Source organism: Xenopus tropicalis, chromosome 2 (assembly GCF_000004195.4).
Source record: "Xenopus tropicalis strain Nigerian chromosome 2, UCB_Xtro_10.0, whole genome shotgun sequence".
In the NCBI taxonomy this organism is placed as follows: domain Eukaryota; kingdom Metazoa; phylum Chordata; class Amphibia; order Anura; family Pipidae; genus Xenopus; species Xenopus tropicalis.
The window spans coordinates 148,193,073-148,209,990 of record NC_030678.2 but is presented as its reverse complement, the minus strand read 5'-3'; positions in this window follow the sequence as shown (position 1 = coordinate 148,209,990).

Genomic DNA, 16,918 nt, shown 5'->3' with positions numbered 1-16,918 from the left:
CCTACAGCTGCACAGAAATCATCCTAATTCATTTCTACTGCTGCAGAGTAAACGGAAGATTAAGCATACAAAAATGTGAAATAAATGGGGTATTAAGGCAGCGTTATAGTATTACTGCATGATAAATGCTTGGAAGTCATCTGAGCTTCATAGCTTGATATGTGGATTAAAAGAGTCTGAGTGTAAGCAGTTTGTCTTTTATACAAAGCTGATCAAACTTCAAAAGCCAGTACCTGGCAAGTTAAATAAAAAGGGATGGTAGTGAGAAATGGAGAATGAGATGGGAAGGGATGGGGTGATGCTGAAACAGGATGGATGGTGTGAAGGGAACAAGTTAGCTCAGGGCTGGACAATACAGGTGGCAGAATGAATAAATGTGAAATGCTGATGGTAGGATGGTAACAAGCTAAAAAGGATGGCATTTACAAGGGGTTGTTTACCTTAAATTAAAGGGATTTGCTCATGATTTTTATAGTGTACTTTTTATTTCTAAATTACACTGTTTACATAGCAAATAATATTATTTGTTTTAGCTGTAATATTGGTGTGTAGGCGCCATCTCAGTGCATTGTGCCTGAGTCTGAGCTTTCAGAAGGAGCCAGCGCTACACATTAGAACTGCTTTCAGGTAACCTATTGTTTCCCTACTCCCATGTAACTGGAGGAGTCCCAAGCCGGACTTGGATTTCTTACTATTGAGTGCTATTCTGATACCTACTGGGAGCTGCTATCTTGCTCCCTTCCCATTGTTCTGCTGATCGGCTGCTGGGGGGGGGGGGATATCACTCCAACTTGCAGCTTAGCAGTAAAGTGTAACTGAAGTTTATCAGAGCGCAGGTCACATGGCTGTGGCACCCTGGGAAATGAAGAATATGGCAAGCCCCATGTGAAATTTCAAAATTAAATATAAAAAAAGTTTGCGCTTTTTAATAATGGATTTCAGTGTAAGATTTTGCCCGAGTAGCGCTATTAACTGATGTGTTTTGAAAAAAACACGTTTTCCCATGACAGTATTCCTTTAACTTTTTGTATGATGTTGAGAGTGCTATTCTGAGACATTGGTCTTAGTTATTTGTGGTTTTTGAATTATTTCGAAAAAAAAAAAAAATTCTTTCACAGAGATATCTGTGAAAGAAAATTGTATCTGTTAGAATGCTGTCTATGCACAAATTGTAAGCAACATCTTGTTATCCAGTCTACAACATAAACACTAACTGGTTGTTGAGGTCAGAGACCTTAGCAACCAAGAGATTCATTGATATATATAGATTGTTGGCGGTGAGAACAAAAACTGGAGACTAATAGCAAAATGCTTTAGAATTCTATTGTCTGTGCCTGTCTAAAAGCTATTTTCAAGGTAAAATACCCTTGTTAAATATTATCATATGTATTAGTTATTGCCAGTGTAAAGTAAGTGCAGAATAATGCTCAGACATGAGGCCAGTAATGTAGCATGGAGAAATACTGAATGCATACTTCATTTCTTTGTCTCTCAGCATTTGGCAAGTAATTAGGAAATTCCATCCCTTCAGCAAGAAGTGTTGCAGGAGTTACCGTATAAGGCCTCTGTCCCTCTCCCTGTCTAACAGCTAGCAACACAGCTATAAATTTGGATCAACAACATCAAACAGCATTGCTGTACCAAATGCTTATGTGGCAAATATTACATATACTCTATCTGTATCTGTATTGCACGGGAGCCCTAAAGTGATTAAAAGAAAAGAGCGTTGAGTACAAAAGAGCAAACACATTCTTCTTTTGTTCCATTCTTGATTATATAGTTTGGGAACTTAAATAAACACTTAAAGCAGTACAGGTATTGGACCTGCTATCTAAAATGCTTGGGGTTTTCCAGATAAGGGGGCCTTTCTTTTATTTGCATCTCCATACCTTACGTCTACTAAAAATTATTAAAATATTAAGTAAACCCAATAGAACTGTTTTGCCCCCAATAAGGATTAATTATATCTTAGCTGGGATCAAGTACAGATACTGTTTTATTATTACAGAGAAAAGGGAATCATTTAACCATTAAATAAACCCAATAGGGCTGTTCTGCCCCAATAAGGGGTAATTATATCTTAGTTGGGATCAAGTACAGGTACTGTTTTATTATTACAGAGAAAAGGGAATCATTTAACCATTAAATAAACCCAATAGGGCTGTTCTGCCCCAATAAGGGGTAATTATATCTTAGTTGGGATCAAGTACAGGTACTGTTTTATTATTACAGAGAAAAGGGAATCATTTAACCATTAAATAAACCCAATAGGGCTGTTCTGCCCCCAATAAGGGGTAATTATATCTTAGTTGGGATCAAGTACAGGCACTGTTTTATTATTACAGAGAAAAAGGAAATCATTTTAAAACATTTGAATTATTTAATTAAAATGGACTTTATGATAGGAGTCCTTTCCATAATTCTGAGCTTTCTGTTTATCAGATTCTGGATAAGGATCCCATACCTGTTTTTCCAATAATGAAGTATTTTGTGCCAAAGCTTTTTTTGTTTTACACTGTAATTTGTATTGGACAAAAACAAATACAGTACAGCAATGAGTATTACACTATATCAGGTTAGTTCAGTGCAATACACCATGAATGTGGTTAGGGCAGGGAAGTCAAGAGATTGAAAAGGGGAAGAATAGAGGGAAAAGTGTAGGAGGATAGGGGGAATGGGCAGGAAAAGAAATACGTTTGGAATCTCAGTAATAAAGTGCTTTGTAGTGGTCTGTTTCTTTAAAGTGTAGCCATTTCCACCAAATTGCCATATAGCATGTCTGTTGAGCAGCTGTTACCGTTGGTGTACCTTAAAACTGCAAGCTGTCCTTTAATAGAATGCAGTTATTTGAGACTTCTAGTGGAAGGGAATTAGATATTTTTCTGCATTCAGTAAAAGTGATTTCTCCAACATCTATCAGATGTATTGAGGGAAAAGGATTTAAGTTTGGCAGGAGTGTGGAACCGTTATGTGAAAATGTTATCATTAAAGGGATTCAGGATATTTATGATATAGTTTATTATCTTACAGTGTTTACATTGCAAATAATTGATTGTACCATTTAAAATTGTATTCATCAATTAATAAATATATTTTTTAGCAGTAATATTGATGTGTAGGCGCCATCTCGGTGCATTGTGCCTGAGTCTGAGCTTTCAGAATGAGCCAGCGCTACACATTAGAACTGCTTTCAGCTAACCTATTGTTTCTCCTACTCCCATGTAACTGGAGGAGTCCCAAACCGGACTTGGATTTTGTTGTGTACCACTAGAGGGAGCTGCATGCCTAAATGTTAGCTCAGCTACAATGTGTTATCTAGCTTGACTTTCTGCTTTTCTCTATGGTTAGATACATGTCCTACTTGCAAATGTCTGTATATAGTTAGCCATGTTGGAGCTCAAATAAATAAATTGTTAAAGCATTACCATTGAGTCCTGCACAACTCCACTGTGAACCCAACAGATTTCTTACTATTGAGTGCTATATTCATAGGGAGCATTTTTAGCAATACAGTTGTCAGGTAGTTGTTATCTTTCTACCTTCCCATTATTCTGCTGATTGGCTGCTGGGAAGGGGGAGATATCACTCCAACTTGCAGCTCAGCAGTAAAGTGTAAATGAAGTTTACAAAGCACATCTAGCCCCATTTCAAAATTAACTATAAAAAAAATCTGTTTGCTCTTGAAAATGCTGGAGAAATTCTGTTAATTGTTGTTTCCCCATAACAGTAGTACATTAAGTTGTTGGATACTGCTCCATCTTAAGATAGGGAAGAGTTTTTGTATGATGTTGCCAACATGTACCTCTTAAAACAGAATTCATGCTTTTCTTTATTGGGGGGCCCATACCTATCCACAGTAAGTTCAACAAGAATGTGGCAGAATATTCAAGGCTTGGTAAAACAGTAGGAGAGGTTGGTCTACAATATACCCCCTATGTAATAAACGCCACTAAGTTTGTTTAGGAGCAGTAACCCATATCAACCAATAAGATGGTTGCTTTTAAACAGATGACCAGTAATGCTGATTGCTATGGGTTACTGCTCCTGGACAAACTTTGTACCTTTTGTTACATAACCCCATAGTCATTTATATAACACCAGCAAGTCATGCTTTAGAGTTTACAATAAGTTAACAAACAAAGGTTACAGAGTAAAAATAGCATCCGAGGGTCTGGTCACAAGAGCTTACAATCTAAAGGGTTAGGGTACATTTGAAACATAAGGAAGATGAAAACAATTGTGTAATTTAGGATAAGTTAATGCTTGATCAATCAATATACACTGAATATGCTTCACTAAACAGCTCGAGGCATAGTGTTCCAGAGACAGGCAGAAGCCAAAGAGAAGTCTCGCAGTTGGGAATGGATGAAGTGATGAATGTGCAGTAGACTGCGCCCAGACAGAGAGTACAGTAGACAGAAGTTGTTGATACACAGCAGAAAACCATTTTTAGTTATGATGCTGCAAGCTATGAACTGGAGGCCATGACACCCATTAACAAGGTAATGTCAGGCTTGACCAGAACTGTTAAGTGCCTGTAATTCTAAGGCATCCAGGTGTTTTTCAGTCCTCTGGGCTCTGTCTGCTCACAATGGAACATCCTCAAGTGCATCAGGTTTGCAAATACCAGTCAGAAGAGTAATGGGGAATGTTTTCTGCAGTGCATCATGGTGCTACTGACTGTAGTCTACGCCAGTCCAGCCACCTAACTTGTGTACAATGCTAAGTGCAGACATTATTTGTTTGTATTTGCTGTACGCACCCATCATTATTACATTCTGCAGCACTCAGCAGTCTATAGGGAATCTTATATTGGGGAGTAACCAGAAGGTAAGGTCTAGTTGCTGCCTTTTCAGGTTCAGATGAATGCAATTAATGCTTAGAAGGTGCAGGATCCAACTATGCCACATACTCAGAAATGCAACAGATGCTCTACTGCAGTGCTGTCCAACTGGCGGCCCGCGACCCCCCTCTGTGTGGCCCCCCACCTGTCTGGCTGCTTTGATGGCTTACCTTTGAGCAAGCATTAAATGGTATCAGTACTGAGATTAACTGGCCCCCTGCATGGTTCTCACCTCAGATTCAGGCAGTAATCCCTCTGTATTGTTTAAAAATGTTATCCCCTGTGTTTTTCACACCTTTTAATACCTGCATTGTTCACCCCCTGCAGTGTTCACACCTCAGGCTCAGGCTGTAATCATCCACATTGTTCACCTCTTCACACCTCAGACGGTATGGTACTGTAGGTAGAGTATGGCACATACAGCCATCATAGGGCAGGTAGAGTATGGCACATACAGCCAGCATAGGGCAGGTAGAGTATGGCACACACAGGCAGCATAGGTCAGGGAGGGTATGGCACACACAGGAAGGGTAGGGCAGGCAGAGTATGGCACACACAGTCAGGGTAGGGCAGGCAGAGTATGGCACACACAGGCAGCATAGGGCAGGCAGAGTATGGCACACAGAGGCAGCATAGGGCAGGCAGAGTATGGCACATACAGCCAGCATAGGGCAGGTAGAGTATGGCACACACAGGCAGCATAGGTCAGGGAGGGTATGGCACACACAGTCAGGGTAGGGCAGGCAGAGTATGGCACACACAGTCAGGGTAGGGCAGGCAGAGTATGGCACACACAGGCAGCATAGGGCAGGCAGAGTATGGCACACAGAGGCAGCATAGGGCAGGCAGAGTATGGCACATACAGCCAGCATAGGGCAGGTAGAGTATGGCACACACAGGCAGCATAGGTCAGGGAGGGTATGGCACACACAGGAAGGGTAGGGCAGGCAGAGTATGGCACACACAGTCAGGGTAGGGCAGGCAGAGTATGACACTCTGCCTGTGTGTGCCATACTCTGCCTTCCCTATGCTGCCTCTGTGTGCCATACTCTGCTTGCCCTATGCTGCTTGTGGGAGGTGAACCTGGCAGGGGTTTGTTGTGGGAGTTTGTTAGCAGTTGGAAATAGCCATTAAATGGTCCCTAAGGTGTGTAATTATGTACTGGGGGTTGCTCTGCTATCCACAGGGGAGGAGGAGGCATATGGAATTTAAGGGTATATCTTAATATGACATAATTCTTTCACATATGAATGATGGTTGATATCCCCACTGTAAGGACCAAGCATTTGGGATTTTGCTGTGCTACCACCATTGTGATAAAATAGATGTGGTTTGAAGTGGGTGTGGTTTCAAAAAGGGGAGTGGTCAAAACTGGCTTCCATTAGCGGCCCTCCACCATGTATGCTAGAGAAATTCCGGCCCTCGGCCCCGTAGAAGTTGGACAGCACTGATCTACTGTATTGCTTCTATATGTGTGTTATGGTGAACACTTGGTAGTGTGCCCACATGCCCCACTGGACAACACTCTACTAAATAACATACTTGCAGGTAGACAGTCTAAACTGATAACCAGGGAGATAAAATATTAGTGATCCAGAAACTTCCAGGAATGTATATGTGAATATTGTACAAGTCAGTATATAGTAAGAATATTTCTGTGGAGCTCCAAGTTACTAGAAATAGGTTCTTTACGGTGACCATACACTGTAAGATTTGCTCGTTTGGTGAAGCCACGGGGCCCCATACACGGCAGATAAGCTGCCAAATTGGTCTAAAGGAACCTAATTGGCAGCTAAAGTCTGCCTGGGTATTGCCACCTTTACACACAAAGTAACTGAAACACAGTCCCCATTATGAACAGCCCTAAGCAATAAAGGGCATGTAACTCCCTAGACAGATCCAGTTATTTTTTGTGACTGTTCTAATGGTGCTGTAGCTTATTACAAGAATACTATGTGATGAGGGGGGCCATTTTTTTACAAAGTAGTAGAGCAGCTGCCAACAAGTTAGTGTCTAGGGTCACAAATGGGTACCTAAAAAAATAAATTCCCAAATCTATCAGATGCTTTCCAGGCTCTAAAACTCAGCAATGGATAGAATTCAGTATTACGACAGCCTTTAAGATACAAATACACTAAAATCGAAACCGTAAAACTAGCTTAATTTTGAGGCTTTAGCAAAATATAAGGGGTGTGGTAGGGTATGGCCACATCCTTGATTTAAGGGAGCATTGCCTTCCCGAGAGGACGATGCCTATCAATATAGAATATTTGAATTAACATTTGTAATTCTAATACCTGGAAGCAGCTGGAGCAGTGAAACTGATTATTAAGTTCTAACTTTATCCTTATTATGTTAATAACATAATGCTGATTCAATGGTCAATGCGAGCCAGTAATAATTATAGGAGCATATAAATCTATATATAGAACCTATTTAATATATTAACGAAGCTTGTTATCACATTGCTCACCATAAAGTGCATATTAATCAGCCAACATTTGTACACAGCCCATCTGAAATGTGCTTCTAGTTGGCAGCTCAGTGCTCCATGTATCTCTCTCCCTGTTTCTTTCCCTGTTTATGCAATACAGAAATTTTAATGCAACAAAAACTGTTGCAATGCCGATTGAGACACTTCTTTAACTAATGTTCCCTCTAGAGAGACTTGGGTGCAGACTGAAAGACTCCCGAACAACTAACTGAGCAGCGCATACACCTTTGGCACACTTCTTATTTCATAAAGTAAATTTAGATCTATATTAAGAAATTAAAGGTAAAACCAATATGCTGGTGCTGCCACTGAGGTGGGCGGAGAGATAATCTATAGAAGATATCAATTCGAACCTATGTCTCAAAAGACCAAGTCTGTGACTGATTAGATGCCAACAGTAACAAATTATAGATATAGATGAGCAAAAGCTTTGGAATTTAGTTATTTGAATGACTCAGAATCATGTTATTCATTTCACAATGAGTGGGATGAAGGGGAATAAACTGGTAGACATTTAAAAAACTTGCATTTATTGAAAACATATAATTCAGAACTTCTCAGGTTCAAAAAAGCTGAGTCTTCCTGTATCTGACCCCCTGTAAAAGCATCATGAAATTGTACAATGAATTGCTCGCTTTTAATTCTGAAGACAGTAGTACATCAGCTCTATCTATCTATCTATCTATCTATCTATCTATCTATCTATCATCTATCTATCTATCTATCTATCTATCTATCTATCTATCTATCTATCTATCTATCTATCATCTATCTATCTATCTATCTATCTATCTATCTATCTATCTATCATCTATCTATCTATCTATCTATCTATCATCTATCTATCTATCTATCTATCTATCTATCTATCTATCTATCATCTATCTATCTATCTATCTATCTATCTATCATCTATCTATCTTCTATCTATCATCTATCTATCTATCTATCTATCATCTATCATCTATCTATCTATCTATCTATCTATCATCTATCTATCTATCTATCTATCTATCTATCTATCTATCTATCATCTATCTATCTATCTATCTATCTATCATCTATCTATCTATCTATCTATCTATCTATCTATCTATCTATCATCTATTTATCTATCTATCTATCTATCTATCATCATCTATCTATACCCCCAAACAATGTAGGTCTCTTTAAAAATATATCACATAAAACAGCTCATATGTAAAACCCTGCTTCATGTAAATAAACCATTTTCAAAAACACTTTTTTAGTAGTATGTGCCATTGGGTAATCCTAAATAGAAAATTGCCATTTTAAGAATTAAAGATCATAGGATTCACAGTGCACACAAACAAGCCAAGGCACACATACAGAGTTCTGCCTTTTGCTCCCACACTACTTCCTGTTACAGTCAGAGCTGCATTATTTCCTGTCAGCTGATCTCTGAGGGAGCACACAGCCCATCACTAAATGGTGGCTCAAGGGAAAGGATGTAAAAGGGCAATATTTACTGATATATATATATATTACAGTTTGGTAAGATTATTTAATAGGCCACTTAATACAATAGAAACTAGAAAACTAGATCTGTTGGTTAAGTATTCATTCTGGGGGTATAGTTTTCCTTTAACTCTCTGAGCATCATGTTGTTACTGTTGCCCATCTCTTACGCCCACATACAGTAAGTAGGCTCACCACTGGTAGAGTGACACATGGATAACCCAGGTGCAACAGTTATATTTTTACCACCCATTATCCAAAAGCATTAGCTGTGCACTGGTACAGTCCATAATGAATACCCTACAGCCCCCCAAAGAAGAATCTTTAATTGAGCAAATTAAATAGCTCTTGCGCAATCACAAAAAAGCCCTATAAATGGACAGAGGGAAAACACTATACAATACATTTGGCCTATCAGGTCAGTTGTGTGTTTAAATATCTATATTTCAAAATAATTTTCGATACTCAAACTTATAGAGAAATGTGACATTTTTTGCATCTTAGGGAAAATTCTAGTCCCCTGTTTCCAAGAAAATGCTAACTTCAGATGATTCCTGGTATTCGAATTGATTCCTTGGGATAGTAGATAAAAATATGTATTGAAACATATGATTTTCCACATTTATTAAAAACAATAAAAACCTACCAGGACTCACTTACATCTGCAAGTGCAGTGAGAAGAGAGCATTTTTGACCTCAATCGCCATGTTTTTTGTGCCACAATGCAGCATTTTTCCCAGAGTCCCAGAGTCACGTTGGGGTGTTGCCCCTGACACAAATGCGTTCGATTCAGCAGATAATGCAACTGCTTGTGCATTTTTGTTGCAATTTGGATGCAATTGTGCAGAAGTCTGTCATTTCCAGTGCTGGGTGTGCAAGTGGTGTCTGTGATATTTATATAAGCTCTTAGGATATATATGTTATATATATGTTATATGTTACATATGTTATAGTATATATTAATGAATGTGTAGAATTATATATTGTTATTAGAAGACAATCTTACCCCTTTGTATTGGTTAAGTTTACATTTTTGGGTCAGAATTACCAGTGGAAATACTAACTGCTGTGCGGAGTGATGTTCTCTTGCAACCAAGAACTGCCTGCCTGATCATAAAATAGGCCAGACCCCACATTTGTCAGTAAGGCCCCAAATAAAAATATTCACTGGGAACATGGCACAGCAGTGATTCTCATACTGTGGGGATAAGGGATGAGTGGGCTCCTGGCTCTTTCTATATGATTCCTATATGTCTGTCGCTGCTGCAGTTTCTTTTTTCTCATTTTCTGCTTATATTTGAACGAATTCTGAATTTCCTTCTCTGCTCCATGAACAGCCCTTCATCTTGGATCTGATCACTTTTGCCCTGGCAAAACTCAACCCTGAAGGCTTTCTGAAGTAGGAGTTATGGAGCAGATCCAGTTCTTATGTTGTTCTTGCCGCTGCCGGGAAAGTAAATGTTGGTAATAAATAACATATCTATTACTGTGCCTACTTCCTTTTAATAGCAATGAGCGAATCTGTCCCATTTTGCTTCATTGAAAAATTGGCGAAACTGCGCAAAAATTTTTTGTTGCACCAAATTTTTTTGACGTGACCGCAACTTTTAGTGACATGGCCATAACTTTTTTTACGCAACTGCGCAGCTTTGCTCACACGCCTAATTTTTAATTTTTTGCACCTGATTTGCACAAAAATCCGTCAAAATGCGAATCCATGTCTGGCGAAAAATTTAGCTCATCACTATCTCGGAACCATTTAACTGCCAGGCAGTGCAGCCCCTGAGGTCCATTGCAATGCATTTTTGGAATCTGACATGGGGCTAGACATATTTTTAGTTTCCCAGGTACCCTTAGCCATGTGACTTGTGCTCTGATATATCTCAGTCTCTCTTTAGTGCTAAGCTGCAAGTTTGAGTGATATCACCCCTCCCCCTTTTCCACCTCCAGCAGCCGATCATCAAAACAAATGAGAAAGTAGCAAGATAGCAGCTCCCTGACACCTGCATTGCTAAAAATGCTCCAATGCTCCACCTAGTGGTAGATATGATAACAGCACTCAATAGTAAAAATCCAAGTCCAGCTCAGCAAATTCATGACTCCTTTAGTTACATTGAATAGGAGAAACAATAGGTTACCTGAAAGCAGTTCTAATGTGTAGCGCTGGCTCCTTCTGAAAGCTCAGACCCAGATGGCTGCCTACACATCAGTATTACAGCTAAAAAAATACATTTATTGTTTCAAAAATAACATTTCAAAAGGTAGAGTGAATTATTTGCTATGCACACAGTGTAATTTGGTAATAAAAACTGCACCATAAAAAAATCACAAGAGAATCCCTTTAAAGGGACGATGTCAGTTTCCACCTGATTCATACAGAATTGCCTTCTAAAACAATCACCAGTACATACAGAGCAAGCAGACTTAAGTATGCAGAAATCCAAAAAATAGCTAAAAAAATTCAGCAGGTATTTTTGCTGAAGCTTTTTTCCTATTTTTTGGATTTCTACAATTGTATTTGGTTGCAGCACAGAGCAACACCTAGGGGCTGATTTACTAATCCACGAATCCGAATCCCGAATGGGAAAAAATCGGATTGGAAACGAACATTTTGTGACTTTTTCCGTATTTTTTGCGATTTTTTCGTCACCGTCGCGGCTTTTTCGTAGCCGTTATGACTTGCACGACTTGTTGCGACTTTTTCATAGCCATTATGACTTTCGTGAATTGTCGCGACTTTTTCATAGCCATTATGACTTTCGTGAATTGTCGCGACTTTTTCATAGCTATTATGACTTTCGTGAATTGTCGCGACTTTTTCATAGCCATTATGACTTTCATGAATTGTCGCGACTTTTGCATAGCCAATATTGTATTGAGCACTCGAAAAATTTGCGACAATTTGCGAAAAAGTCGCAAAATACAGATCATTACGAAAAAAACGCATTCAGACGCTTTTCGGACATTCGTGGATTAGTAAATGTGCCCCCTAGGAGCTAAAGCTTTTTTTCGTAAGTATTTTATACAAAGTTCACCAATTATTCTTTATTTTTAGACTAGTATGTGACACAATGGCAGAGACCCTTAAAGGAGTAGTTCACCTTTAAGTTAACTTTTAGGTATGTTTTAGAATGACCATTTTTAAGCAACTCTTTAATTGGTCTTCATTTTTTTTTATTATTTGCTATTTGCTTTATTCTTCTGACTCTTTCCAGCTTTCAAGTGGGGGTCACTGACCCCAGCAGCCAAAACACTATTTTATTGCTGCTTTTTATTACTTATCTGTTTATTCAGTTCCTCTCCGCAGCTGGGCCAACCCAATGGCTCCGGGTGTAGGTGCAACAATCAGATTATGAAAGTGCAGCGGCAGACTCTTGGCTTGTGCTTCTCCGCAGGCCATGAACCCACCCCTTGTGGCACTAGCCTTAGTAAACATTAGTAAAAAGACAGCAAACACATTAGACCTTAAAAACACTACAGGTTATTGTATCCCCCACCTTTCCTTTGGCTTCTCCCTTGCTGTAAATTCCTATCTAGTTTTGTTTGTTAGAGGACAAACTGTAGTGGCCATTACAACTCCTTCACCTGCCGTCAAAGCATTCCATTTCCCCACATCCAACCTCGAATAACTTATAGCTATTCTAGTAAATACACACTTTTTTTTTTATTATTAAAGGAGACATATAAGTTAAAACTGGACCCTTTTTGGGGCTCCTAATAGATCTTCTTCATATGAGGGGTGGGTGTGTCCTAACAGTCCCTGCCAGCACAGTAGGAGGGGGATAGCCAATCACAGCCCTGCACTCACACAAGCAAAGACAGGCTTTAGTTCCCTATCAGGTCAGCCTGGCTGCTGATTGGTTCCTATCCTACAGTGCAGTGTGCTGCGTGCCACTAGCTTCTCTGCAAACCCTGGGAGAGGAGGAAGCAGGAAGTGGAACATGTTGGCGGGACTAATATGGTTTTTGTAGAAATTTTCAATAAACAAATGTGAAACACTACTTTTTTTAAACACATTCCTTCTGTATTTAAAAGAGTATAATGCATTGGCACATGCTTGTTTTTCAAACAGAAAGTCTTCTTTAAGAATTTCCTTGAGAATGCAGATGATTAATAGTCATCATTAATACAGACCTTATACACTCAGTTTAATAAGCCTCAATTCACCTTCTGACCCCTACTGGCAACTTCTTTAACTGCTAAGTGGGGCCGGGGCTGGGCTGTACTTAGTAGGGTTTGGGCAAAGCATATAGTTCTTTGCTGTAACATTTAACTATGTCTGTGTGTGTGTGGCAAGTCTGGAGCCTGATTGGCATTGGCCCCAGTGGATGGGTATTACATTTTAAACAGACTGACACCCACGTGTTGCACACACAGGCTGCTCTAAAAGTAAAAACCCCTCCATAAACTGCTCCTCAGTGGCTAGTTCTTGAATCCATCCCACCTTCTGCAACCCTCAAGCCCCTTCACACAACACATATCTACATAAAAACTATAATAATATGCACCCTACAAAAATCATAAATATTAAAAGTTATTTTGAAGTTTAATGACCTGTATAAAAGCATTTGGTCTGCTGCCATGTTCATTAATGGTCATGGAGCTCTACAGTACCGACTTATATCTTAATATTTAACACAAGTGGTTTATGCCTTATGTACAGTATTTGTAAAAATACTTCCTATAGATGCCTTCCCAGCATCCAGACATTGGATCAGATGAGCAGAATTGACTGCAGACAGAAATTCAGTATGTAAACTCCCCAAAACAAAGAATGCCCTAGAAAATGATGTCACCTGGCTTTGCTTAAGCTTTCAGAAACATGAATAACACTGAACAAAGAGAAGGCATTGAATAACTGAATAATGATGATAAATCTGCCTTGAAGGCACTTTGGTTATAAAAAGTACTAGTTGCAACTCCCAACCGACACCAGGCAAGAGTCCAGCAAGTCATACAAGCAAGCAGCACCACCTGCAGCCTGCCTAGCTATTCTCTATATATAATGTAACCTCACCTCTGTGCTACATCTATATCAGCCAATCAATGCTAATTACAGAGGTGTGAGCTAATAGTGCTCTTAGTCTGGTTGGGGGAAACAAAATGATGCCCCCTAGTGCTGCGCCACCCACATCGGGAAGGAACATGCATTTAATGAAAGAACCTCCTCCATGTTCTTAACTGGCAAGGGGAGATAATTTCCCCCAATAGGTGCCCCTTAAATAATCTGCCCTCAGCTGACTGTGCCTGCAGAAAAGTTGACAGGGCCCTCCCTCCAGGGGGCTTCAAGTATTTGTCCATCCATCATCTGATTTTCCCAGGCCACACATTATGATAAAACTGCTCCAATGGTCCTTCCAGACTCCACCCACTCTCCACGAGCCCCATCGTCTTTCAACCCGTAATGATCACTTTTGTATGTTTTGGGTCCCCTCTGCCTTCGGTCCCTGATGGTAGCCCTGGTACCCACTAAAATTCTGTTCCTCCTCCAACACGTAGTTTGTCCCTCATATAGGATGAGGCTTCCTTAGAGCATAACCTTAGTGAAGAGAATTTGGGGCATTAGTCTTTCCTTGTCCTTTAAACCGTAATCAATCCCAATAGTATTGGTTTAGCTTCAATAAGGGTTTATTATATCTTAGTTGGGATCAAGTACAGGTACTGTTTTATTATTACAGAGAAAAGGGAATCATTTAACCATTAAATAAACCCAATAGGGCTGTTCTGCCCCCAATAAGGGGTAATTATATCTTAGTTGGGATCAAGTACAGGTACTGTTTTATTATTACAGAGAAAAGGGAATCATTTAACCATTAAATAAACCCAATAGGGCTGTTCTGCCCCCAATAAGGGGTAATTATATCTTAGTTGGGATCAAGTACAAGGTACTGTTTTATTATTACAGAGAAAAGGGAATCATTTAACCATTAAATAAACCCAATAGGGCTGTTCTGCCCCCAATAAGGGTTTATTATATCTTAGTTGGGATCAAGTACAAGGTACTTTTTAAAAGTGTAAATGATTAGATTAAAATGGAGTCTATGGGAGATGGCCTTTCCGTAATTCAGAACTTTTTGGATAATGGATTTCCAGGCAAGGGGTCCGATACCTGTAATTGTTTAGACAGTGTTATGATAGATGTAAAAAATGTTTAATTTCTGGTCAGTATCTCCTTAAAGGACAAGGAAAGGTTTATATAAATTAAAAGTAAGTCTAAAGGCATTCTTTTTAAGTACTTACTGCATATCTAAATTCCCGGATCCCTGCTTGCTTCTCTGAGATATGGTGCTGGCAGCCTACAGCAGTGTGAAGCCTACAGTGACATCACTGAAATCTCTCTCCCCTTCCTGTAGGCTGCGGGAAGTGTGACTGAGTAAATATTTGATTAGGTGAGCCAAAAGTGTGGCGTTTTTACTAAACAATAGGAGGACTATTGGGCAGTATGCTTTTTAAATTTTGACTTGCATTCTCCTTTAACAAATGGATCTGGATCCAAATATCAGTATCACTGCTGATTCAGATAAAATGTCCTTCTATATAAATAGGTACAGTGGATGCAACTCCAATATGGATTCATTATATCTTAGTTGGGATCAAGTACATGGTACTCTTTTATTATCTTGAAGAACAAGGAAATCATTTTTAAAAATGTATTTAAGTAATTCAGAGCTTTCTGGATAACAGGTTCCCAGATAACGGAAAGATGGGGCCACATTGCTAGTACAGAATCAAAAATCCGATTTAAAGCTACCAGGAGTGGCTTCTTGCAGGCTTATGGCAGCAGCGCCCCTGTCTTCAGGATATCCAGCTATTGCTGATCTGCAACTGCTTTCAGTCTCTTACTGCCATTGGCATTGGTCTGATATCTAGTGGGCTCTCATAGTTATATCACAAGCATCAGGGATGTGTATCAATTGACTTTTTATTGCCAGTGGAAAGAAACTGATTTTTCCTGTGACAGTTGCTTTCAGCTGCCATAGACAGCTCAGTTCCCATAATTAAGGCAGGCAATTTTATAGCTGGTATCAAAATGCAAAAAGAGGATTGGTGGGGAAAGGTAAATGTAGCCACTGATAAAGTCAAAAAGGCTATACAGCCAACCCGGACTTTGGGTGAAGTGACTTGTCCAACATCACAGGGTACAGCCAGCGGCCAAGGGTGGAATTGAACCCGCGTCTCAGTGGGGATTGACCCTACTGAGGGCGGATTCCCTAACCACTCGGCTACCTGGGACCTCCCGAGTATAAGAGGATCTATTCGTTCTCTTGTCTTAGATATGACGGTGATGTCGTCACTGTGTGAAGGAAACATGCAGGGTTAAAGCCGGCTGCACCAAGACCTGTATGAGTAGGGGGACTGTTACATAAGCAGAGAGAATGAATCTGCAAACTGTGCTGCACTATTCATAACATAAAAATAGGCACAACATCGATTTGAAAAGTGTTTGACCTGAAAGCAGGTGCCTGTATGGCTATTCCAGCTGGACCCAATAAAGCCCTATGTGGGTTATATGAGAGACTTTCCATACAAGGCTGGCTGGCCACTCTTATATCATGTATACTAACTGTATAAGCACATCGTTCCACAGTCTTTAAATGTTGATTGCATCAATGTTTTAAACAGATTTTGTGTCTGTATGTCTATGTATATCCAATAATATATACGTAATTATTATTACTTTTACTTGCATTATATTTTACATTTTGGTCCCAAAGAGGAAACAAAAACTTGGGCTATATTGCAACAATATTTATTTTTGATTATTAAAAGGAGTGTAAGTCGTTTTTTTACACACACCTATATTACACCTAAGTATTTGTACTTATGTTACACCTGTCAGCGGCAAGGCTTTTACTGTAAATAAGTATGATTCTATTATAGGCACTTATATTGTAGTGTCACCCACTGTGACCTACAGCACTTATACTGTATTTGCCTATTTGTGTCTGTAAGTGACCTTACTCACCATTTAGACAATTTAAAATAGAAATGTAAACCTAATGCTCAGGCACAATCTATGAAACACTACCCTTTAGTAGCAGAGTCGCATTTCATTCCTGTGTTATGAAATTCCAAAGAAACAAGCTGAATGAATGAAGTTT